The sequence below is a fragment of the Procambarus clarkii genome, chromosome 29 (assembly GCF_040958095.1).
Source record: "Procambarus clarkii isolate CNS0578487 chromosome 29, FALCON_Pclarkii_2.0, whole genome shotgun sequence".
Classification (NCBI taxonomy): Eukaryota; Metazoa; Arthropoda; class Malacostraca; order Decapoda; family Cambaridae; genus Procambarus; species Procambarus clarkii.
In genome coordinates, this window is record NC_091178.1 from 35,803,326 (window position 1) to 35,817,783 (window position 14,458).

The 14,458-nt window shown below is 34.3% G+C and overlaps 2 long non-coding RNA genes across 3 annotated transcripts; both read left to right on the top strand.

Moving 5' to 3' along the window:
* Window positions 1–594: 594 nt before the first annotated feature.
* Window positions 595–3,453, top strand: LOC138369748 (uncharacterized). Of its 2 annotated transcripts, XR_011229919.1 has the most exons (5): window positions 595–820; window positions 1,599–1,690; window positions 1,928–2,043; window positions 2,333–2,421; window positions 3,132–3,453. It is a non-coding gene; the product is annotated as an uncharacterized lncRNA (long non-coding RNA). The 2 variants fall into 2 exon arrangements; XR_011229918.1 differs by lacking the exon at window positions 595–820 and having other exon boundaries at window positions 1,316–1,690.
* A 150-nt stretch (window positions 3,454–3,603) lies between these two features.
* LOC138369749 (uncharacterized) lies at window positions 3,604–4,517 on the top strand. The gene is made up of 2 exons (XR_011229920.1): window positions 3,604–3,769; window positions 4,038–4,517. It is a non-coding gene; the product is annotated as an uncharacterized lncRNA (long non-coding RNA).
* The last annotated feature ends 9,941 nt before the right edge of the window (window positions 4,518–14,458 follow it).

A 14,458-nucleotide genomic window follows, 5' to 3' on the forward strand; every position in this document is an offset into this window, starting at 1 on the left:
TGACTGTTGACCTTAATGGGACATTTACTGGCTGGCGTATGTAAACCAAAAAATTCTTTACATATGAAAACTTTTCTTTTTACCAAGCCTTTACAATATAAGTACCAAAATATTGAAAGAAAAAAATAAATAAATTTTTTACTCAATAAGCAATTCAATTTTTATGGCATTTGACTTACTAAATATTATTTAAATATGCAATCTTTGCTAAGTTTATTATTATTTTCTTATTCAGAACCTGTTGTGCCAGTTCCTGTGCCAAAAATTTCCTGTAACTGTAAAGACTGTAACCTTAACATAAAGAGTTCTGACATCATGTGTACTTTCATAATGCTCTCAGGTATATTTTATTTAATATTAAGTTTGAACACATAAGTCTATGAGTATTTGCATCACTGAATATAGTAGCATCACTGAAGTTCTAGTGAGGATACCCATACCCAAGCATGTGGACTTCAATCTTTGAGACACAAACATATCCATTCAGTGATGGAGATGAGTTTTACAAAAGATTCATAAATAAGCAGCTTATTTTTATAAATAAGCTTTATTTTAGGAATAAATACTAAAACTAAGCTTTCTAGGCAAGTATGACCTTTATCTGCCCATATTTGAGTGTCAAGAGTGTGGATACAGCCTTCCTGCAGATGCTAAGATGTTGTATGATGGTGGATACTTCTGCTCATCAGCCAGGAAAAGTAACACATTCTTCAGCACCAAACTCCTGAACAACTGGCATTTCCTTCAAAGGAACAGTCCAGGTTTATCAATGAAATCCTTGTTAATAGCGCTCCAAGCGCTTGGCTCTCATAATGGAAGAGTAAGTATTTATTAATTTTATATATGTAATGTAAGTACCTGTATACATTAAACTGTATATATAATAATACATAAAAATATGAACCCACTCCACACATTCTCTTGTGCCACTTACATGTACAAAACCTTGTTCCTAAATGCACATCCTGATCTGAAACTCTTCCTTGATAGATGTAAAGGATCCCATAATCACCACACCAGAAATCAATATCTCTCAGATATCCCCCGAGTCAAACTAAATCTGTGCAAACTCTCTATGCAAATAAAGTAATTGGTTATTGCTCCTAATTGGTAAACTCTTTATTGAATTAAAAGCTGTCCAGCTGTTCAAAACATTATTCAAAAGTAAAACTAAAAAGCATTAATTTCATCCTTATAGTTTCCTACGTAGTTCTTCAAACTTGCACTGTTACTTGTGCTCCCTTGCTATCGTCTTCTTATTCCTATCTCCTTCTCATTTGGTGGTTATAATAGGAGCTGCCTCGTATGGGCCAATAGGCCCTCTGCAGCTCTTATTATTATTACTATCCCCTAAAATACACCTTACTTTGCTCCTCAGCTCTCTCTAGCCTATTTATTGCCTGTCTCTACTTCCTCATCACAATTGACTTGAGAATGGTCCAGGATGGACCGAAACGTCGTCGTCCCTTCACCTTCTAGTGAGTGGTCTGGTCTACATACTTTAGCCATGTTATTGTGACTCATCGCCTGCATAAAAGTGAATTATTTTCATTTTACATATTCATTGAAGGGAGTTATTTTTTGTCCCTTTTTTTCAGAGCGTGAAGAAGAACTTAGTGAATCTTCATTTTTTTGGAACCAACGTAAACATGACTCTTTAGCTCATGTTCTAGCTTCAAGATTTTGTAAGGCAAGTAATTTGCTTTATTCATTGAATATATGCAACAATGATCATGAATCACTAATATAAGTGCACAGGAAAAAAAAACATTCAAAAATAAAAATAAAAATAACATTTACTGCCATTAAACAGCCTTCATCAGCAGTTAGGCTCGTAAGGATTTTTTTTTTTTTTGTAATATCAAATATTAAATAAAAATTGCAACATTTATTATACTAACAGGGCAGTTTTTCCTCCTGTTGATAGGCAAAAGAAGCTGCAGAGTTAATAAGAAAGGAGTTAGCTGACTTATCTCTTGATGAAAAACAACTTCTCATCTGGATTGCAGAGTTAACCAACTTAGCCCAGAGTTTAAATAAAAGGTTTGCTTGTAAAATACATAGAAAGAAACACTGTTTTGAAATACTCTTATATATTTTAACAAGGTTATTGTACTGTAAAATCAATGCAGTACCATAAATCATAAAATTGCCAAAACATTTCTTTATTATTTTAATTGTTTAGTTCTTGTACAGTAATTGTCAGCCATCATAAAATGCCATTGTGACCATTGCCTAAAAATTTAAGTTAATTTTTTTTTAATTAATCAGGGTCTTTACATGTTTGAATTTAGTAAACATTATAGTAAACAGTATCCTCTATTCTCAACAGATCAGTTTCTCAAAATGATGTTCAAAAGGGAATAGAGTTAGTATGTGACTCAATTAGAACCAAGAAATCCCACATATCCAGTGTAGCAGGTATGTTAAAGCTTATGTATAAGTTAGGGACTGATAAAACAAACAGAAATCTTTTAGTGTTTGTAAAATACTTCAAGAAAACAATGACTTTTTTTATCTAAACACATCTAATGTCATTTATTTCTAAGGTAGATTTGTATGGATACCATCTCACTTAGGTGTTGTCCTATGTAATTATAGGTAATTGTCAAAATTAAGTTGAGATATCAATATCTATGGCAGGTGCCTGCAGGTAATGAATCTGCCAATGGAAATCATTCCAGTTGTAAACTATGTGAACAAAAGCTAGGACATACTATCTATCACTATATATGTGATTGCCCTGTTATCAATGACTTCAGAACAAATGGTATGATGTACTTTGAGTTTTGTTATTACTTCATACACTCAGGAATATTGGAAGATATTCTTGTGCTGTACCCCGATTTTGTTAGTGGAGGCTAATAGATCAGCCTTACATTTCATATTCTCTCCAGATTCCATGTATGACTGGCTGTCCTGTGAGGTTTTTGATCTACACTGTGGTCTTTCATACATAATAGGATAGCAGCACATTGCTGTGTATACCTAAGCTTGTTAAAAAAAAAGTGCTTGGCAAATATTTATGTAGTGTGTTCTGCTACTTTTGTGTAGGTATTCACTACTAAGTATATACAAAACAAATTTATCAACTATAATCTTATTTACTAGTAACAAAGTGTTTCTTTCAGTTTCAAGCAAAATGAGATCACGATACCGTGCAAAGATTGAAGCAGACAAGAAAAAGTTGAGGGAACTGATAGCGGTCTACAATGAAGACAATACAGAAAAACTTAGTGTGGACATTGATGAAGAGGGCAACTTTCCATGGTATAATGACACTCCTCAACCAACTGATAATGGTAAGTATATTTGGTTATTTTTCTGTGCATATTGGCCTTGTCAATGAGGATAAATATTGTTAGCTACTAACATGTTAATTCAAACTTACTCATTATGGTAATGGACAAATGGAAGTCCATGCCTAATTTATATTTTTAAGATAATAATATTAACAAGATACCTTAAAAATGATTACATATGATTGCATTGTTGTTGCATAATACATGCATCCTACAATGACAGATTTGTTCATGTTCCTTATTAAATAATTTACTTTATATTTTATTTTTGAATATTTTATGTTACTCTTCAAGAAAAGAGAAATGCTGCAGAAAAGCTGCATATGTACAACAGGACTATGGAAGAACAAAATGTCATTAAACTGGAAATGAAAAGTTACTTGGATTTCTACAGAAAAAAGCTTGAGATAACACAAAGACTAGATGATATACAAAACAAAAGTGCTACACCCTCTTGGATAATTGAAGTTAGTATCAGGTATCAATATTAACTTAATTACTCCACTGAAATAAATGTTATTGCATTATAGCTACTTGGTAATTATTTTAACAGGTAGCTTAATCATTGTTGTTTGTGTCTAAGCTAAGTAAAATTAGTAAAAGCATTTTGTAGACACAAATTGTAATATTATCATTATCACTTTTACTGGTTAAAGTTTAAATGAAACACTTGTTAAGAAAACAAACATTTAATTTAAAAAATGCCTGAAATAATGATGTGTGTTTGTTTTACAGGAACCGGGTAAATACTCAATAAAGAAGTCATCATTCCAGCATGTAACCAGTGGACTTACGGCCCTCTTGCTAAATATGAAAAAATTGTATCAAATTAAACTATTTGAGGCAACTAACCTGTTTTCTGAAGACAGGGAAGTAGAGTACAACAAATTTCAAACAGTCAAGATTCCGAGGATTCCGAGACCGACAGTGACAACAGTGTAGTCAGTATTGAGTCACAGACTGACAACGAAGAAATGGAAGAAACACTCTTCCCTTTGATTTGAGTAGCTTTAAGTAGCAAAGCAAAGAGAAAATAACAAGTATTCTCTACCCCTGGGTTGGCAAATGTTCTTTGCCCAAATCATCGTCATGTTAATTTTGCATCCCTATGTTGCTCAAGAAAGATTTGTTTTCAAATTAGTTTTTATTTTTATTAATTACCCTCAAAGTTTTGTTTAGTTTAGAAATGCTTATTAAATAAATTGTAGTTGTAGTTATGTGCAATTTCTTTGCTTTCCTTCAAAACACACACACACACACACAAAAAAAGGTAAACATGAAAAATGAGTGCCCAAATGAGATACAGAAAACTTTTTTAGTATCAGTAGTTGACAAATGGAATGCATCAGGAAGTGATGTTGTGGAGGCAGACTCCGTACAAAGTTTCAAGTGTAGATATGACGGCCCAGTAGGTTCAGGAAACTACTTCATTTGAGATGATGCTTCCTAGCATTACGTAAGTAATGAAGAAATATGATATATTTACTCACTATAATGTTGGTACTGTATGTATAACATGGAAATACACATTTTTACTCTGAAATAATCATATTTTATAAAGAAATTATATGAAACTTAACTCGCAGTTCAACACAGGAAGTCTACATTCTAAGCCTGGTAGCACTCGAAATTATTGACAACACTGAAGTAGACAGCTTAATTATTTCTGACTCCCTTTCTTCACTACGAGCAATAAACAGTTTGCAATCATGTAATAACGTGCTTGTCTTGGAAGCTAGACATAGATATATAAGAATACTTAGCAAGAGGGTAAATATAAAAATGTTGTGGATTCCTTCTCACATTGGCATGCAGGAACATGACAATAAATAAGCCTCTGTATCTCTTTCCACTTCGGTTCACAAGATAGGTATAGGGTGCATAATAAATGCGCTAAAGAGAGAATGTTGTGGCTTTGGGTAATTAGATGATTCCAATTTTGCTATAAAATTATGTTAGTTTAGAAATAAATAAATAAAATAAATATGTTTATTCAGGTAAGGTACATACATACAAGTGATGTTACATTAATGGATTGATATATAGATAGAGCTAGTACATACAATGCCTAAAGCCACTATTACGCAATGCGTTTCGGGCAAGAAAAACATTAATATCTAGAACTTAATATTAATTGAGCATAAAGAATAAAAAGTGTTGAAAACAAATACAAATAAAGATAAAAAAAAAGGGGGAACATGACTGAAAAAGCAGCACAAATACAATAGGTTGACAAACAGTGTTGATTAAAAAAAAATAATAATAATAAAATAACAGACATGGGTTGACAATAAAGGAGTGAGGTGGGTTACAGGGAATTTATTAGGTAGTGTTTAGTTTTTATCTTAAACTGGTTGAGAGAGGTACAGTCTTTAACATGGTTGGGAAGGTCATTCCACATTCTGGGTCCCTTGATTTGTAGAGCATTTCTAGTTTGATTAAGTCGTACTCTAGGAATATCAAAACTGTATTTATTCCTGGTGTGGTGCTCATGGGTTCTGTTACAACCTTCAATGAAGCTTTTGAGGTCAGGATTGGCATTACAGTTCAGCGTTTTATATATGTATAATACACAAGAGAGAATGTGCAGTGACTTAATATATAACATATTCAGAGATAGAGTAAAAATAAGTTTTTTTTTCATGATGTTCTTCATTCAGCACCAACAATATAGTGAGTAAATATATCGTAGTGTTTCATTACTTACGTATACTGTACTAAGAAGCTTTGGGTAATTAGACGGACTGCCACACACCTACCTACCTACCTGATTTACATGAGGTTTTGTCATATATACCAATAACATAGATGAAAATATTACAAACCACATCATCAAATTATAATGTAAATTATAATTAAATGCAAGATCTTGTATATGGGCCATAGCAATCCACGTCACAAGTACTAAATTAACAGTACTACTTTACATAAAGAATATTAAATGTTTATTCAGGTAAAAGTTCTAATAGCAGATTTGTATGGCATAATTAGGGGACATGCTTGATTTTGGGTAGTAGAACCCCAAGCACATGTACAATAATTAAGATAATGGCTAATGGCAAATTGTGAGTGTCTGAACTCGGGGTGCGAGAGCGTGGCGGCTCGATGCGGTCGTAGTCTGCTGTCTGCTCTGTGTCGAAGCTGTAGCGTCTTTGGTCGATTAGAACTGCACACGCCGAGTGCTACATTGTTGAATGGGGAATTGTACCTTCCTCCATTCCTCATATCGCTTGCTTATATGGTAATTACACCTCAGCTCCCTCCAACAAGCTGAGAAGAGTATTACCTGTAATTGGGGAAAGGATTGTAGCTTCTGTAATTAGTGCTAATTAGTTATGATATTAAGATAATGAGATAATGGAGCGAGTATAAGGATTACTCGCTACAGCATTTTAATACCAAGCAGAGTTATGCCATGTGCGGGTAGGCGATTCCACGGGTTTATAACCCTATGGGTGAAAGCATCTTTGGTTTTCTGTCCTACATTGTGGTTTCTTGAGCTTGAACCCGTTGCTCCTCGTTCGTGTTACGTCTGACCTTTTGAAAAAACTGTCCGGATTGACATCCAACAAATTTAGTATTTTATGGGTTTCTATGAGATCCGCCCTGTCATGCCTGGTCTGCAGTGTTGTTACCCTAGTGGCCCTCATCCATTCCTGATACGAGAGATGAAGCTCTGGTATGATTTTTTTTAATTACCTCTTCCACTTGTTGAGCAATATTATTGTCCCCTAACTCCCCTTGCCACTTCGGGGGGGTATAGGGTGTTGATGTAGCTTCAGGGCACCAATCCCCCCAGCCACAGGGCATGGCGAGAAGGCGAAATGATGCATTCTGACTCAAACGCCCTTTCCTTCATCTATCTGTTGTGAGGTAGTGCTGTCAATTTGGTAGTTCTGAAGTGGATTGTTGTGGCCCACGTGTAAGGGCTAGCATTTATCGACATTAAAATGCATTTGTCAGTCATCTGACCATTTTTGAAGTTCATTTAGATCACTTAGTAAGGTCTCATTATCACCTTATTTATTTATTTATTTATTTATTTATATATATACAAGAAGGTACATTGGGTTTGTGAGAATACATTGGATAGTACAGTATTTACATTCTTGTAAAGCCACTAGTACGCGCAGCGTTTCAGGCAGGTCCTTAATCTAGCAGATAATTTTAAGTAGGTAATTTCAATCAGAATTGATAAATGATAAAGATACAATACAAGAGAAAAATGAGATGAGAGAGATAAGTAAGTATATTAAAGCACATTGTTATATTAAAGCTCTGATTGATTACATTGACAGCTTGATTAGTAATTGAAACAAGATTAATAGACACCATACAGCAGATTGACAGCACATATAAGACAGCAATGATCATAATGGTAAAGATGTTCAGAATGGGTACATAAAGATTGGGAGACTGGGTAGCAAAAGATACAGATAAACAAGATTTATAAACACCTTCAACTATTCCATGGTCCAGGGATTTTCTGAAAAGGAGTTTCACTGACAAACATAGTGAATTTGCCAGTTCAGTTCCTTTACGACTTGGGACTGAAATACATTCACACTTTGGGCTTTTGAGTCTTTTAGTTTGTCAATGCTCTTCCTGATTGTGTAGCGTGTAATTGGTATTTCCCTTAATTCATTCTCTTTACCTCCGACAAACATTTGTGTGGGTGATGGGATGTCATTCAAGCTTTCTTGTGTGAACACTGATGTAAAGTGTTCAGTGATTCAGTGTGTTTGCTGCCCTTTTATCGTGCAACTTAACATTGTTAGTCTCATCTTTTATGGGTCCTACTCTGCTGTAATGGGTTTTTGTTTGGGTTTTACTTCGTATATATTTGGCCGAAACGCTATGCGTATTTGTGGCTTTAGGTATTGTATTTTAAATTTAAAATATTTGCCCCAAGGAGAGAGTTTATTGGGAGTACTTAGCTGTGTCATTAGGCAGATAATTAACTATACAATTTGCTGTGCTCCGTCCTTTTACAAATCCATTGACCCACATCCCCTAACCTACGTATTTTGTGCAATAGTCGGTTTCGGATGATCCTTTCGAACATGTTGCAAGTGCATGACATGAGACTGATAGGTCTGTAATTGCCAGGGTCAATGGGTTTCTGTATGGGAACAAATATTGCATGTTTCCATTGTGTGGGCAACACTCCACTTAGGAATGACTTGTTAAACAGGTGGAGTATTGAGTTCCCAGACACTTCACCAGTGCATTCAGTATGTCGTAGGTGATGCCATCCTCACCAGGTGCTGTAATTTTATCCTTTTCATAGCCCCCTTTACTTCCTGGGCTGTGATTGGTTCCTCATACTCGTCATCACTAAATTGTGCTCTTGTTATCCTAATCCTTCTGTCATTTTGTCGGAGGAGCTGTTCCCTGCTTACTTATGCAGGGAGGGAGGAGGATGATGCTGCATCACTCAACTTGTGTATTAGTTCTTCAGCCTTACCCTGGGGGTCTTTGTGAGCCGCAGGCCGGGCTCTGTCCCCTTAGCTATCTGAATTTTTGCCAACACTTGTCTTGCAGATGTTTCTATTCCAATAGAGCTAGTGAACGCTAGCCCTTGTCTTTCCCTTTGTAACTCATCTGCAATGTATGTACCTTTACCTGAATTGAAAATCTAATCTAAATCTAAATCTAATCTATATGCTTAGAGATATGCAAATGAGAGAGTAATAGAGCGAAACCTTTAAAATACTGAACAATTTGGAGGATATTGATTCATTCAATTTCTTCAAAAGGTCAGATGTAACACGAACAAAGAGCAAAGGTTTCAAGCTCAACAAGCCACAATGTAGGAGTAACAGCAGATGCTTTTGAATACATTGGGTTAAGAACCCCATTGAAACCGCCTACCCAAAGAAATCGTAAATGCTAAAATTCTCAAGAACTTTTAAACTCCAGCTTGAAAAAAATTATCAGGACAAATGTGGTTGTCACATATACATACTGTTCTTAAAATATTTTCCCATTTTGCACCCGCAAGATAACGTACAATTTTAAAGGTTGACGAATGTTAATTTTTTTGTTTGCAAAGCTGTTCACTTGAGACAGTTAAGAAAGTCCCAGCTGTGTCTGGGTACAAGTGACAGGATGAACGATGAAGGGTTTGCTTCCTATTGGCAAGCTCCTATGGTGGTGTGTCCACTCACATGATGAGTGGCACTGCCCAATACTGTCACTATATTCATAGTGACAGTATTGGGATGGACAGTATTGGTGAGTCCAGTCACAGGATGAGTGGCGCTGCCCAACAGTGTCACCATGGTGACAGTATTGGCCTCTTAATCTAGAGATCTTGATCACCACTACAATTTTGACCCACTGCTCCACTTTCAGCGCCTTAGTGTGGCGATCCAGAGAGGAAATGCTCACTGCATCCATTGCTCCAGCCTGCCATCTGAAGAGCTGGAGGAACTCTAGAACCTGTGATGAGTAGCCTTGTACAAAGCATGTAACCAATGTTGTAACCCTTTTTGTGTAATGAAATATTAAAATAAAGTTACACACATACTAAAAGAATAGGGTGGTAGACAAGATGAAAGTGTTCAGTGAGGATCCACAACGTCTTCTCTGAGTACTCTTTATTTTCTTCTCCGTGGCTGTGTCCCTACACTTGCACAAGAGGTGGTACCCCTTTTAGGATTAATAAAAAATTATATATATATATATATATATATATATATATATATATATATATATATATATATATATATATATATATATATATATAAATATATATATATATATATATATATATATATATATATATATATATATATATATATATATATGTGTATATCACGAAAATAAACACGTGATTAAGAATGTGACAATGTCAGACCACGGAGGAAAAATGAAACAGGAAATTTCCTTAAGTACTTTCGTATATTAAATACATCTTCAGAAGGTCCTTCAGAAGGTACATCACCTTCTGAAGATGTATTTAATATACGAAAGTACTTAAGGAAATTTCCTGTTTCATTTTTCCTCCGTGGTCTGACATTGTCATATATATATATATATATATATATATATATATATATATATATATATATATATATATATATATATATATATATATATATATATACATATGTCGTACCTAGTAGCCAGAACGCACTTCTCAGCCTACTATGCAAGGCCCGATTTGCCTAATAAGCCAAGTTTTCCTGAATTAATATACTTTCTCTAATTTTTTTCTTATGAAATGATAAAGCTACCCATTTCATTACGTATGAGGTAATTTTTTTTTATTGGAGTTAAAATTAACGTAGATATACGACGGAACCTAACCAACCCTACCTAACCTAACCTAACCTATTTTTATTGGTTAGGTTAGGTTAGGTAGCCTAAAAAGTTAGGTTAGGTTAGGTTAGGTAGGTTAGGTAGTCGAAAAACAATAAAATTCATGAAAACTTGGCTTATTAGGCAAATCAGGCCTTACATAGTAGGCTGAGAAGTGCGTTCTGGCTACTAGGTACGACATATATATATATATATATATATATATATATATATATATATATATATATATATATATATATATATAAATATATATATATATATATATATATATATATATAGAAATATATATATAGAAATATATATATATATATATATATATATATATATATAAATATATATATATAAATATATATATATGTCGTACCTAGTAGCCAGAACGCACTCCTCAGCCTACTATGTAAGGCCCGATTTGCCTAATAAGCCAAATTTTCCTGAATTAATATCTTTTCTCTAATTTTTTTCTTATGAAATTATAAAGCTACCCATTTCATTATGTATGAGGTAAATTTTTTTTATTGGAGTTAAAATTAACGCAGATATATGACCGAACCTAACCAACCCTACCTGACCTAACCTAACCTATCTTTATAGGTTAGGTTAGGTAGCCGAAAATGTTAGGTTAGGTTAGGTTGTCGAAAAACAATTAATTCATGAAAACTTGGCTTATTAGGCAAATCGGGCCTTGCATGGTAGGCTGAGAAGTGCGTTCTGGCTACTAGGTACGACATATATAAATATATATATAAATATATATAAATATATATATAAATATATATAAATATATATATATATATATATATATATATATATATATATATATATATATATATATATATATATATATATATATACTGTATATAGATAGGAGCATGAAATAAACTCCTGTGAAGGTGTCCAACAAGGTGACCCCTTAGCCCCCCTCCTTTTCTGCCTAGCTATCAAAGAGGTCACTGACAGTCTGACAAGCGAGCTAAACATCTGGTACCTGGATGATGGCACTCTCGCTGGAACCCCGGAAACCATTTTGGAGGATATAAGGAAAATCCAGGAGCAGGAAGCAGCCTTAGGCCTCATTCTCAATGCATCCAAATGTGAAATAATCTCCCGCAACCCAGACATCACTGGGCAAATACAAAATGTTCTTCCAGAAATTCTCGTTGTCGAGCCACCGGACTGCACTCTCTTGGGTGCCCCCATTGGCCCACGAGAAATCGAGGAGGTCCTGGATGCAAAAATCACTGATCTAAAGAGAATGCTGGACAGGATTGACAAGATTGATGCCCATGATGCTCTTTTTCTCCTCACAAGATGCCTGTCTCTCCCTAAGTTGACCTACTTTGAGATGTTCTCCATCCTACAGCAGCCCTAAGTTAAATGTGTATGACACCCTTCTGAGGTCCATGCTGGTGAAAGTCCTTAACCTGCCATTGGACGACTCTCAGTGGGAGCAAGCAACCCTTCCTGTAAGACTCAGCGGCCTTAGTGTCCGCACAGCCTCCCAAATTGCTCTACCAGCCTTCCTTTCCTCCTCCCACGACCTCGTCGTCATCGTCATCGCACGACCTCGTCATTTTGGGTGAGGTGATATGCGGGTATAAAATGAAAACTGTTTAAATCATAGCATAAGTAAGAACTCTGTTTAGTGTTTGCAGGTTATAGTTGTGTGTGTGTAAACTAAAATTCTTTGAAAATGTAATAAGTTATTACAAAACGCGTTCAAGTATCGCGTCAGACTAGAAATAAAAATGAATTTTGGAGAATTGATTTTTCAGTTACCATCAACAGTGAAAAGAAACATAAGAAATATTGAGAAAATTCGTGTTAGAATTATTAATCTTACTTTTCCGGTCATATTTATTAATATATGTCTAAAGGAAAGACTGCTACTAAAGTATATATATATATATATATATATATATATATATATATATATATATATATATATATATATATATATATATATATATATATATATATATATATATATGTCGTACCTAGTAGCCAGAACGCACTTTTTGGCCTACTATGCAAGGCCCGATTTGCCTAATAAACCAAGTTTTCCTGAAATAATATATTTTCTCTAATTTTTTCCTTATGAAATGATAAAGCTACCCATTTCATTATGAATGAGGTCAATTTTTTTTTATTGGAGTTAAAATTAACGTAGATATATGACCGAACCTAACCAACCCTACCTAACCTAACCTAACCTAACTTTATAGGTTAAGTTAGGTTAGGTAGCTTAAAAAGTTAGGTTAGGTTAGGTTAGGTAGGTTTGGTAGACGAAAAACAATTAATTCATGAAAACTTGGCTTGTTAGGCAAATCGGGCCTTGCATAGTAGGCTGAGAAGTGCGTTCTGGCCACTAGGTACGACATATATATATATATATATATATATATATATATATATATATATATATATATATATATATATATATATATATATATATATATATATATATATGTCGTACCTAGTAGCCAGAACTCACTTTTTGGCCTACTATGCAAGGCCCGATTTGCCTAATAAGCCAAGTTTTTCTGCTTTAATATATTTTTTCAAATTTTTTTTCTTATGAAATGATAAAGCTACCCATTTCATTATGTATGAGGTCATTTTTTTTTTACTGGAGTTAAAATTAACGTAGATATATGACCGAACCTAACCAACCCTACCCAACCTAACCACACCTATCTTTATGGGTTAGGTTTGGTTAGGTAGCCGAAAAAGTTAGGTTAGGTTAGGTTAGGTAGGTTAGGTAGTCGAAAAACAATTAATTCATGAAATTTTGGCTTATTAGGCAAATCGGGCCTTGCATAGTAGGCTGAGAAGTGCGTTCTGGCTACTAGGTACGACATATATATATATATATATATATATATATATATGTCGTACCTAGTAGCCAGAACTCACTTCTCAGCCTACTATTCAAGGCCCGATTTGCCTAATAAGCCAAGTTTTCCTGAATTAATATATTTACTATAATTTTTTTCTTATGAAATGCCTGCCTGTCTCTCCCTAAGTTGACCTACTTTGAGATGTTCTCCATCCTACAGCAGCCCTAAGTTAAATGTGTATGACACCCTTCTGAGGTCCATGCTGGTGAAAGTCCTTAACCTGCCATTGGACGACTCTCAGTGGGAGCAAGCAACCCTTCCTGTAAGACTCAGCGGCCTTAGTGTCCGCACAGCCTCCCAAATTGCTCTACCAGCCTTCCTTTCCTCCTCCCACGACCTCGTCGTCATCGTCATCGCACGACCTCGTCATTTTGGGTGAGGTGATATGCGGGTATAAAATGAAAACTGTTTAAATCATAGCATAAGTAAGAACTCTGTTTAGTGTTTGCAGGTTATAGTTGTGTGTGTGTAAACTAAAATTCTTTGAAAATGTAATAAGTTATTACAAAACGCGTTCAAGTATCGCGTCAGACTAGAAATAAAAATGAATTTTGGAGAATTGATTTTTCAGTTACCATCAACAGTGAAAAGAAACATAAGAAATATTGAGAAAATTCGTGTTAGAATTATTAATCTTACTTTTCCGGTCATATTTATTAATATATGTCTAAAGGAAAGACTGCTACCAAAGTATATATATATATATATATATATATATATATATATATATATATATATATATATATATATATATATATATATATATATATATATATATATATATATATATGTCGTACCTAGTAGCCAGAACGCACTTTTTGGCCTACTATGCAAGGCCCGATTTGCCTAATAAACCAAGTTTTCCTGAAATAATATATTTTCTCTAATTTTTTCCTTATGAAATGATAAAGCTACCCATTTCATTATGAATGA